Consider the following 13,196-nt stretch of genomic DNA (forward strand, 5'->3'; position numbering starts at 1 on the left):
AAATCATCGATTATCACCAATTTCACATGGTTCAACCTACTATTTACAGTACCTGTCGAAACATACATGAGTTCTGTAATTGTTCGACATGTAAGTTCCTAAAGATTTGCCAGTCTGTGGTGAAAGAATTTACAAGATGCAGAGGCAGGAGACGTGGGTTCTAATTCTGGCTCTGTTACTGGGCAGCTGAGTAACTTTGGGCAAGTTACTTATATGAGTATCGTTTTGCCAAATGAGTAGAATAACCCAAACCCGGTCAAGAGGACCAAATGAGAGGTAATGTCTGAACATTCTCTATGAAGTCTGGAAAAACTCTAAGGGATTATTATGTTGAATTCACCTCACCCTGAATTCCTGCCACTGAGCCCTGCCAGGTGAGTAACCCCCTTGCGGTGTTCCCATTAGAGTTCAATTTCCAGTCACCTGCTCCCTCCTCTCTAGTTCCCACCACCCAACCACAATTCAGTTTGTTGAGTGTTTCCAGCACCCCTCCCCCACAACACACAATTCTGCAAGGGAAGCATTATCATCCTAATTTTTTTGATTGGAAACCTGACATTGACAGGCATTAAGAACTTTGGTCCAAGGACACTAAGTTGTAAAATAAGTGGTGTTTGATTCAAACTCTGCTCCTCTTATCCCAAGTTCTAAGCTATTTCTGCAGAGAATTCCACTCAGACACATCTTCCCACTGATGCAGTCTGTCAGGGAGTTTAATAACGCATCTATACCATTTGCTGGTTGTCTAAACTTGCTCAAGTTACTTAGCCTCTCTGCTACAGTTTTCTCATCTGTAAAATGGGGGTAATAATAGTATGCAAGTTTGTGGTGTACTATAACGATAAAATAACCCATGTAGAGTGCTTAACACAGGACCTTGGCACGGGGTAAGTGCTCGATAAATGTCAGGTTTTCAAGGAGTGTGCGGAGCCCTGCCAAAGCCCAGGAGGCCACGCCGTTCAGCTGTGGTATGCGCAGAAGCTTGGGAACATCTTTATACCCGCCTCTTCCTTCCGCAGTCACGGGAAGCAGTTTAACGCGGATCAGAAATCGAGCTCCACGTTAGCTTTTGCTAACGTGCCCTTTTTCGCCGAGCTAGGGGCGTAACGCGGCCTCCCTCGGCAGAGAGCAGCAGTGACCGGGGGCAGCGCCATCCGCACGCCTGGCGCTCAGGGCGCGCCGCACGCAGCCCCCGGCAGGTCCGAGGTGTTGATCGCCGCGGGCTCCGGGCGGGCGAGATTGTGTGCGGGAGTCCAATGTTGCCGGAGCCACTGGGCATCTTCGAAAAGGCCGAATGTGGGGGCTCAGGTGAAAGTAGGGCGGTAAGTGCTTCTCCCGCAATTTCTGAGAAATCGCAGATTCATACTCCTTACCATTTCTTGCACGTTTCAGGATCATAACCTCTCCCCATCCGTTTCTTACAGTTTTCTGCAACAATTTGGACTTCGCTAACCCCTCCCTTCAGTCTCTTCAAAAATCCAGACTCCTATCACCCAGCCCCGCTCCCACTTCCTACAAAAATACAGGCCCTTCTGCATTTCATTCTCACGGGTCAATGCAAAAATAGAAATTTTAAAATTCGTCTTCCATTCCCACCTCCCACTATTTCCTGTGATAAAAGCAGCCTCTCCTACCGATTCCCCATTCTGCCCTGTGGCTCAACGGCGTGGACTTACTTCTTGGGAGCCGAGGTCCCACCCTGGTGACCTGTGGAGACCTCTGGGGTGCGCTTACCTGGTGCGGACGCTCCCCAAGCGAGGCCACCCAGGTCCAGGCCACGGAGGGTGTCATTAAGCCCAAAGAAGAGTCTGGGGCGTGGGCAGCTGCGGGTTAGCGGTCTGCCAGAGGGAGCGGAGACGGCGCCGGGAGCTGGGGCTCCTGGGTCCTGCTGAGTGACTTGCCCACAACTTCTTCAGGGTGCATAAATAAAACCTCTGCGTCAGTGCCTTTGGATCACTCTCTGGTCCTCCAAGTTGCAGTATGAAGAGGGGAGTTTGTAAAAAGAGAAAGAAAGGAGCATGAAAGGAAGCTGAGAATTGTCCCCAGTTCCCTGCTGTTGGTTTGCAGGCTCCTGCGCAGCCCCAGCCCGCCGGCTCCCCCTCCGGCTCTACTGGCTGACGAGGCACTGCTGCCGGCTGGCGCCTGAAAGCGGCTCTCGAGCGGCGACCGGAGAGGGTTGTGTGGGTGTGTATGCCGCGGAGGAAGGACAGTAGGAAGGGGCTGCGGGGGTGGGGGAGAGGCTACCTGCAGATGCAGAAAAATGCGCCCGCCGCCCCGCCCCCTCCTCCTGCGCTCCTGGAGCATCAGACTCGCTCCACGACTTAGCGTCAGCGTCCTGGAGCGCCAGAGGGTGAGCGCACTTGGGGCGCTGTGACCCACGGGGGTCTGGATAAGTGAGGGATCCCTCCCGAAGTTTGACACTGCGGGGTCCGAGACCTCGGCAGGGACTCGAACTCGTGTCTTCTTTGCTCTTTCTGTTGGTCTGCCTTCCTTGCTTTTCTTTCATAAAACGTTTTCGGATATTAGGATTTTGTCCACCGCGTGGGAAGGAGAAGAAGAGAAGAGGGGGCAAGTGTGAACATAAGACTTGGGGAGGTGGGGGGGAGTCTGATTTTTAGCACTGGCTTGATTTCATTCCAGCTCCATCCTTTCGTCCACCTCCTACCTAGTCCCAGGACTTCCCACGGGGCCGTTCGCCAACAATTTTTTGTTTCCTTGTTACAAAAGTAATTCATGCTTGCCGTGTACGATTCAAGAAATAACCCTAACCTAACCCCCACCCCATCGCTTCCGCCCAGCGTGGTGCTTCCATCGCCTGTCTAGTTCCCCGGAGTTAACCTGCATTTACAAACCAAAACTTAAAGATATATATTAGCTAGCTATACTTGCACGCGTGGGTTCTATTTTTCGGACAAAAAAAAAATCCTACTTTTTCTTGAGTCAACTTTTGTAATTTATATTTTTCTAGAATATAAATTTTCAAATTTTCATTTTCATATTTATTGGCACAAAGTTACCGATTTATCTTAAAATTTTTCATCTCTTCTGAAATTATTCTTGTATACCCTTTTCATTTCGAATGTCGTTTCTATGTGTTTTCTCCCTCCCCACGTGTTTTTAAATCAGACTTGCTGGAGGATTATCACTTTATTTGTGTTTTAACAGCATAAATATTGTTCTGTAACCTACCCTTATCACTTAGTAGCATGTTATGGGAATGTTTTCACTAAGTGCCTATTATTTGAAAGAGCTAAATGCGTTTTTTTTTCCATAGTCAGTTGGACCTATTGCGTTAACTTGGCTACTCTGACACACATTTATGTTGCATACAATTGTTTACTATTACCAACAATGCTATAATTAGCATCGAGTATGTATCTTTGCAGTTCTGCACAGTATTCTGTAGGAAAGATTTCTAGAAGTGAAATTTCTGGGTCAAAGACATATACATCTTAAATATTGATAGCCACCCCCAAACACTGTACATCTGGCTGCACAGTTACACTTCCTTTGCATCTTCATCAGCACTGAAGAGTCACAACGCTTATAAAATGTTGCCAGTTATATTGGTGGAAATGTATATGATGTTTTGTTTCCTGATTACTAGTTCTAATGTTTATTGATAGTTTTCTTTTTTTTTTTTTTTTTCACTCAGCTTCATTGAGATATATTCACATACCATACAATCATCTATGGTGTACAATTCACCGTTCACAGTACCATCATATAGTTATGCATTCATCACCCCAATCTGTTTTTTTTTTATCATCATTTTATTGAGATATATTCACATACCACGCAGTCATACAAAACAAATTGTACTTTCGATTGTTTACAGTACCATTACATAGTTGTACATTCATCACCTAAATCAATCCCTGACACCTTCATTAGCACACACACAAAAATAACAAGAATAATAATTAGAGTGAAAAAGAACAATTGAAGTAAAAAAGAACACTGGGTACCTTTGTCTGTTTGTTTCCTTCCCCTACTTTTCTACACATCCATCCATAAACTAGACAAAGTGGAGTGTGGTCCTTATGGCTTTCCCAATCCCATTGTCACCCCTCATAAGCTACATTTTTATACAACTGTCTTCGAGATTCATGGGTTCTGGGTTGTAGTTTAATAGTTTCAGGTATCCACCACCAGCTACCCCAATTCTTTAGAACCTAAAAAGGGTTGTCTAAAGTGTGCGTAAGAGTGCCCACCAGAGTGACCTCTCGGCTCCTTTTGGAATCTCTCTGCCACTGAAGCTTATTTCATTTCCTTTCACATCCCCCTTTTGGTCAAGAAGATGTTCTCCATCCCACGATGCCGGGTCTACATTCCTCCCTGGGAGTCATATTCCACGTTGCCAGGGAGATTCACTCCCCTGGGTGTCTGATCCCACGTAGGGGGGAGGGCAGTGATTTCACCTTTCAAGTTGGCTTAGCCAGAGAGAGAGGGCCACATCTGAGCAACAAAGAGGCATTCAGGAGGAGACTCTTAGGCACAAATATAGGGAGGCCTAGCCTCTCCTTCGCAGCAACCGTCTTCCCAAGGGTAAAACTTATGGTAGAGGGCTCAACCCATCAAACCACCAGTCCCCTATGTCTGTGGTCATGTTAGCAACCATGGAGGTGGGGTAGGCAAATACCCCTGCATTCTCCACAGGCTCCTCAAGGGGGCACTACATCTTTTTTTTTTCCCCTTGTTTGTCTTTCTTCTTCTTTTTTTTTTTTTAACTTTCCCTTCTTTTTTAAATCAACTGTATGAAAAAAAAAGTTAAAAAGAAAACAAACATACAATAAAAGAACATTTCAAAGAGACCATAACAAGGGAGTAAGAAAAAGACAACTAACCTAAGATAACTGCTTAACTTCCAACATGTTCCTACTTTACCCCAAGAAAGTTACATAATATAGCAACATTTCAGTGAACTTGTTCCTACTACATCCATCAGAAATTAACAGACCATAGTCATTTCTGGGCATCCCCAGAACGTTAAATAGCTTATCTGTTCTTCTTGGATTATTGTTCCCCCTTCCTTAATTGCTCTCTACTGCTAGTTCCCCTACATTCTACATTATAAACCATTTGTTTTACATTTTTCAAAGTTCACATTAGTGGTAGCATATAATATTTCTCTTTTTGTGCCTGGCTTATTTCGCTCAGCATTATGTCTTCAAGGTTCATCCATGTTGTCATATGTTTCACCAGATCGTTCCTTCTTACTGCCGCGTAGTATTCCATCGTGTGTATATACCACATTTTATTTATCCACTCATCTGTTGAAGGACATTTGGGTTGTTTCCATCTCTTGGCAATTGTGAATAATGCTGCTATGAACATTGGCGTGCAGATATCTGTTCGTGTCACTGCTTTCCGATCTTCCGGGTATATACCGAGAAGTGCGATCGCTGGATCGAATGGTAGCTCTATATCTAGTTTTCTAAGGAACTGCCAGACTGACTTCCAGAGTGGCTGAACCATTATACAGTCCCACCAACAATGAATAAGAGTTCCAGTTTCTCCACATCCCCTCCAGCATTTGTAGTTTCCTGTTTGTTTAATGGCAGCCATTCTAACCGGTGTTAGATGGTATCTCATTGTGGTCTTAATTTGCATCTCTCTAATAGCTAGTGAAGCTGAACATTTTTTCATGTGTTTCTTGGCCATTTGTATTTCCTCTTCAGAGAACTGTCTTTTCATATCTTTTGCCCATTTTATAATTGGGCTGTCTGTACTATTGTCATTGAGTTGTAGGATTTCTTTGTATATGCAAGATATCAGTCTTTTGTCAGATACATGGTTTCCAAAAATTTTTTCCCATTGAGTGATAGTTTTCTTTTATTCCTCTTTGAATTGTTTGTTCAATTTTTTTGTCATCTGTTTGCTTAGATTTTTTTCCGGTTTCTCAATGATTTGTAGGCATTTGTTGTGTATGAGAGATATTAGTTTTTGTTATTTATCTTTCAAATAGGTTTGTATCCATTATGAATAGTTTCAGCTGTTCTGCATTGCAACCCCTGGAGGAAAAAATAGTAGCTTAAACAGGATAGACATCTTTTCTCTCATGTTTAAAAAAAAAAAAAGTTGTTGTATAGATAGATCAGACTGGCATGGCAGCTGCTTAAATTTTTTGAGCTTTCAGCTTCTTTGTAGCTCGTGCTCCACCATCCCAGGAGCCTAGGACTCATCCTCATGGTCCAAAGTGGAGCCTGGAGCTCCAGCCATTATATCCAAATTCCAGACTAGAGGATGGAGAATGAAATGAAAAATAGGCAAAGTACAGAGGGACTATGTTTTTGAGGAGGTTTCCCAGAAACTGCCAGGCAGCAGCACAACACTGACCAGAATTGGTGATGTGACCCATAATGGGATATGAGAGACTGGGGAAAAAATCTTAATTCCCTGCAGCCTTTTGCCCTGATAAATAACAAAGGTTTTATTACTAAGCAAGAAGAGAAGAATATTGGAGTGGGAAACTAGCAGTCTGCCATGTATTTATTCCAGTCTTTAACACCATTTGTGTTGTCTTCTCCTATAAAGTAGTTTCAAGGTTTTATGTAGGCTAATCTGTAAATCTTATCTTTCATGGCTTCTGGATCTCCTGTCTTGCTTAGCTCCCTCAGAATCACAACAAGAGTTCCCTAAATGTTCTCCTAATTATTTACAGCTTTGGTTTTTTATGTTTAGTTTATCAACTCATCTGGAAAATTTTGTGCGTAGGATGATACAGATCTGATGAAGGTGAGAAGCCAGTTGTCCCAACACCACTTCTGAATAGTTCATGCTTCCCTCATTGATGTTAAATGCCACCTCTAAATCTATTACCTTTGTATTTCCCAAACTCTGTTTGGTCAATGTCTGTTCTTTTTTACAAATACACTGCTGGATTGCTATGTTTTATTTTAAGTTTTTGCATCTACGTTAATAAAGAAAATTATTTTCTTTTTAGGAGAATGTGGAGGTCTCATTCAGCTTTAGTACAAGGTTATGCTTACTTTATGGAATGATTTCTAAAACATTCTGGTTGTTCCTACACCCTGGAATATTTAAACTATCAAGGAACTATCTACTCATTGACATTTTAATAGAACATACCCATAATTCCATCTCAGCTTGGTGGCTTATAAAATGATAGACCCTTGATTATCTTTCAAATTTATTGTTGACTATTGGAATATTCATTTTCTGACTCATGAGCCAATTTTTGGTAATTTATATTCACCTATGAAAAAAGTTCATCTTCTTTACATTTTCAAATTTCTTGGCATAAAGTTACAAATTGTGCTCCCTTATAATTTTTCACCTCCTCTGAATCTTTTTTTATTACTCACCATGTTGTTTGTGTTTTGCCCCCTCCCCCACCTTTTTTTTTTTTTTTTGCCAGACTTACCAGAGACTTATCAATTTAATGGGACTCTTCAAAGAACTATTCCTTGTTTTTGTCTCCCAACTCCCATTTGCTTAAGTAGTGAGGAGAGTCAGGTTGGGTTTCATCAGTGTCTGCTTTTATCATATTTCATTCTATCCACATAGAAAATCATTTGTAATTTTAGCTTTGATCCCTTCTTTACCCTGAGATTTTTTAAATTTCAAAAATAATTTTGCTATTTTTTTTTTATCTAGTGTTATTGTGCTGTGGTCAAATTATATGTTCTACATAATTTCCATTTTTGTGGCCTACTTATATGACTTAAATTAAAAATACTCAATGAGCAATTTTCCTCTTACTTGTTTGTTCTGTGTTTTTGGATACAAAGTTAACTGTGCATTATGACCTTCTATGGCTTTATTTTGTCCTGTAAGGCAGTGGAGTATATTGATTAAGAGCACAGACTTTGGAGTCAGACTTCCTGGATTTAAATCCTAGCTCCACTACTTACCAGCCATGGCACTTCTGGTGAATCACTAAATCTGTGTTTCAGTTTTCCCCTCCATAAAATTGGGTTAAAATAGAATCTATTTCACAAGACTGTGATGGGAGGCAGGTGATTTATATATGTAAAATGTATAGTGCAGTGCCTGGGGGCAAGTAAGCATAAGCATTAAGTATGTTAACTATGTTTGTCTGTCTGGCCTATTAATATTCCAATTAAGCTGTTAAAGTCTCCCAGGATGCTTGAATTCACTTATCCAACAAAAATTTATTGGATCTGGGATATGCAGCCTAATTTGCCTTCTTTGGCATATTGGGGAGTCAGCCACGAACAAGACAGGCAAGATCTCTGCCTTCAAGGAGGGACCTTCCAATGGTAAAGATTTGTTGGCATCTCTTTGTGTGTGTGTGTGTGTGTGTGTGTGTGTGTGTGTGAATCAATATTCTGCTGTTCTGTGCCACCCATTTCATATGGGAGAATATGAGGCAAAAGACCTTTCACAACCTATTCCAAGACCACCTTCTGGTTTTCCCTCAGCCACTTCCCCAGAGATGTGCCTTGTATTCTAGACACACCGAATTAAAAACAATGACAATAATAATAATGATACTTAAAAAATAGTAAGTGCTAATAGCAATAACACTTATAAAATGCTTAATCCTGTCAGTGCACTTTAGACATAGACCAGCAGGAATACCTGTGGCTGAACAATTGGCTTTATTACTTGTTGCAGCGAGGAAGAATGCACACCATGGAGAACTGTGGGCCTCTCGGTAAGAGGATATTAGAAGGGAATTATTACAGAATTTGGGCTTTGTTTGGGAGATTAGGGGGCGGTTTCAAGGAAATAAGAGGTCCCTCTGGATTGGATGCTGCCAGAATGTGGAAATAATTCTATGATTGGGTATCAATAAATCTTAATCTATAAGGAGGACAAACTAGGGTGAAGCTAAAGCTATAACTGATCAAGGAGCAACAGTCACTCATTGTAGCCAGAAGAGAGGATGTTTGGTATTTTTTGGCTTAGCCGATGCTTGTGTGGGTTTGGACCTGTCTATGGAGTGGTCTTGTTTCTGTCTTGATCTATCGTGGTCCCAGAGTAGCCTTGTCTGATGTTGATCTGGAAGACACCAGACCAGCTCATTGCAATATCAAGGCGGAGCTGCTGGCCCCGGCTAGCTCGTGAGGATAGGGGCTGATTTCTCTATCTCCTTGCTGCTACTGTTTGAAGCCCTTTGCATGCATTCAGAACTCACAAATAGGCACTATTATTACCCCCCACCCCACCCCCGCCGTTGTGGATGAGGAACCCTAGGCCCCTCTTAAGAGGAGAAGTCTGGCCTCAAGCTTGTCTTCTCACCCACTACATTACACTGCCAGACCCATCAGCACTTCATGTTGGCTTTGTTTCTTCTCCCTGAAATTCTTTGTCCTCCCAACCAGCTCTTCCTCCCAGACTCACCTCCTCTCTGAAGCCTTCCCCCTTCTCTCCTGAAGATGTAGTTGCTTGCAGCTCTAAGCTCCAGGGCACATTGTACCCCGCTCTAGGACAGCATTTAGCACCTGAATGAACCCCCTTCCCCACCTGCCCAGTCCTTCCTTCCTCATGACAGGCAACTAGAACAGAGCTTGACACTTGATGTTAAATAAATTCAGTTGGACTTAAAGTTTCACAACAAAAGCAAACCAGAAAACAGAGCTGGATTCACATCTCCTTCATATGACCATCCCAAATGGCCTCAAAAACCCCCTCCTTCTCTCATTTTCCAACAGGTGAAATGTGAAGTTGACCACAAGCTCCCCACCAGCACCCCATTCCTAAGACACACTTGGATCAGAAGAGTCACATCCAAAGGAATTCTGGTACCACAAAGAAAATTGTAAAGGAAACTTTGGTGCCAGGTTCCCTTTGCACTAGGCACTCGGTCTTAAGTCACTGAAAGTTAAGTGTTTGTTTCCCACTCCTGAGCAGTTTCCCTGAACAGAGTATATTTTCAGTCGTCATTGTCCTTAGAGGAGGGAAGGTCAGATTCAGAGGTGAGCATGACAGAAAGCCAGAGCTGTTAGCAAGGGGCCTTAGCAGTCATCTGATTCACTGGGAGACTTCGTTCCAGGCAGAATGAGATGCTTCCCCAAGATCACACAGCAAATCAATAGCAGGGCTGCCAGGTCTCCTGAGCTGTGTTCCGGACTCCTATGAATTTTAAAATAACTTTTATTAAGTTTCTATTACAAAAATATTACTGGTTTATCCCAGAACATACAGATAAGAGATGGACCTCGTCCTCCAGTCCTTTTATATCCACCTTTTAATTTTTAAAAATAATTTTCTTCCCAGTGTTTTTTTTTTTTTTTTTTTTGTTAAATCAAATCATCCATATATTTGGATAGTGTAGTGATACTATTTTATGAATGAAATTTAATATTATTTTCACAATATGAGGTATTGTTAATGGATTTAAAACAGTACTTTTATTTTTTTTTTTACATTATTATTTTCAGTTTATTTTGTAAAACAGTTGTAGGTTTACAGAAAAATCATGTATACAATAGAATTCCCGTATACTCCCCCACTCCTCACACACATACTTTTCCCTATCATTAACATTTGGCTTTAATGTGGTACCTTTATTACAATGGATGAACCAATATTATTATACTTATATTATTAACTGAAGTCCATAGTTTACAACAGGGTTCACTCTTTGTTTTTTTTTTTTGTTTTTTGTTTTTTTTTTTTTTTAAATCTTCATTTTATTGAGATATATTCACATACCACGCAGTCATACAAAACAAATCGTACTTTCGATTGTTTACAGTACCATTACATAGTGGTACATTCATCACCCAAATCAATCCCTGGCACCTTCATTAGCACACACACAAAAATAACAAGAATAATAATTAGAGTGAAAAAGAGCAATTGAAGTAAAAAAGAACACTGGGTACCTTTGTCTGTTTGTTTCCTTCCCCTATTTTTCTACACATCCATCCATAAACTAGACAAAGTGGAGTGTGGTCCTTATGGCTTTCCCAGTCCCATTGTCACCCCTCATAAGCTACATTTTTATACAACTGTCTTCGAGATTCATGGGTTCTGGGTTGTAGTTTGATAGTTTCAGGTATCCACCACCAGCTACCCCAATTCTTTAGAACCTAAAAAGGGTTGTCTAAAGTGTGCATAAGAGTGCCCACCAGAGTGACCTCTCGGCTCCTTTTGGAATCTCTCTGCCACTGAAGCTTATTTCATTTCCTTTCACATCCCCCTTTTGGTCAACAAGATGTTCTCTGTCCCACGATGCCGGGTCTACATTCCTCCCCGGGAGTCATATTCCACGTTGCCAGGGAGATTCACTCCCCTGGGTGTCTGATCCCACGTAGGGGGGAGGGCAGTGATTTCACCTTTCAAGTTGGCTTAGCTAGAGAGACAGGGCCACATCTGAGCAACAAAGAGGCATTCGGGAGGAGGCTCTTAGGCACAACCATAGGGAGGCCTAGCCTCTCCTTTGCAACAACCGTCTTCCCAAGGGTAAAACCTGTGGGAGAGGGCTCAACCCATCAAACCACCAGTCCCCTATGTCTGTGGTCATGTTAGCAACCATGGAGGTGGGGTAGGCGAATACCCCTACATTCTCCACAGGCTCCTCAAGGGGGCAATAAATCTTTTTTTTTTCCCTTTTTTTTCTTTTTTTTTTTTTTTTTTTTTTTTTTTACTTTCCCTTCTTTTCTTCCCAGTGTTTTTATTGTATATTTAAATCACGTAGAATGCTTTTTGCTGCAAGGAACGTAAAACCCATGTTAAACAAGGAAGGGCTTATTTTCTTACATAACAAGGAGTCAGAAGGTGGGGGCTTGCTGATGACGGTTGAGAGGTTCAGAACCTTCCAGCCAGCAGTGATGCTCTTGGCCTTTCCCTTGAGTTTGCTAGACTTCTGACAGCTCCAGGCATAGCATCCACATGCCCGGCAGGAGAGGGAAGGGATGGAGACTGTCACATCTGTCCCTTTTATCGCAAGAGCAAAGCTTTCCCAGATGTACGTCCCTCTGTAGACTTCTCCTTTAATCTTTTGATTAGAAATGGGTCATGTGCAAGAGGTGTTAGGAAAATGGAAAGCAAGATTATTATGACTGGCTTAGACCAACAAACGGTTCCTTTCCTGGGCCTGGTCTTACGCCAATTAGATCCCAAACAAAATCAAGTTCTATTCGCAAGAAAAGTAGGGAAAGGATAATGGGGCTATTACAGGGCTTGTTACTAAAAGTTGAGAAAATTCAGATAATTAAGAAAAGAGACTATATTATATATATACTATTTATAATATATGTTAGATAATGAAGAAAAAGAAACTCTATTAGATAAACTATTTATAATATATGTTATATAATTACACAAATAAAAATTTTTAATGGAGCACATTGTATTCATCTTGTATCTCCCTTACCTCCCTTAAAAATAAATAGGCTATTTCTGGGGAACAGTGGGGTGGTTCCACAGGAAGCTAAGTGTGTGGGTGCTATAGGGTCCTACAAACTCATTAGGGGGCATGTGCTTGGGGGATCTGGGAGTGGGGACATGAATGGACATTTGCATGCTGGTGTTTATGGAGAGGGTATGCATGATTTGCAATGGGTGGAGGTGGCTTGGGGGTGCATCGACTGAGGAACTGACTGGTGAACTGTGGTGTGTGCATACAATGGAATATTGAGCAACTGCAAGGAGTGAAGCTGTGAGACATGCAACGAGGTGAATGGATCCTGTAGACAGCATTTTGAGTGAACTATGCCAAAAACAAAGGCAGACACTATGATGCCTCACCAATATGGACTAACTACAATGTGTAAACTCAGAATTGAATCTTAGAGCACAGCTATCAGGGGAATGCTTATTATAATGGACCCTGGATTGTAAGCTCTTACATCAGTCACAATCTATTCCTGAATTGTAACGGCTATGTCCAGATTCCCAGATGCTGATCCCTTTGTGCGTGGCCTGGTTGATCCCTGGAACTTTGGGTGTCTGTGTGACGCCTGAAACTCAGAGCTAGAACTCGGCAGATATGAACGTCTGTACTAGCACACATGGAAACTGTTAAAAAAGCTGAAAAAGAGTCCAGACATCAATTAGAGATGTGAATGAAGCAGATGTGGTTGGGACTGGCATAAATTGGGCCAAAGGGTAGAGGACGATACTGACTGTGTTTTAAAACTTCAAATTCCATGTGAGACCAAGGGAAGAGATGTTTAGTTGGTGCAAGATCTATATTTCCTAAACAATTTAACTCATACAGTTTGTTCAAATACCATAATTACGTGGAACTTTTAACA

The sequence above is a fragment of the Choloepus didactylus genome, chromosome 4, assembly GCF_015220235.1.
Source record: "Choloepus didactylus isolate mChoDid1 chromosome 4, mChoDid1.pri, whole genome shotgun sequence".
Lineage (NCBI taxonomy): Eukaryota > Metazoa > Chordata > Mammalia > Pilosa > Megalonychidae > Choloepus > Choloepus didactylus.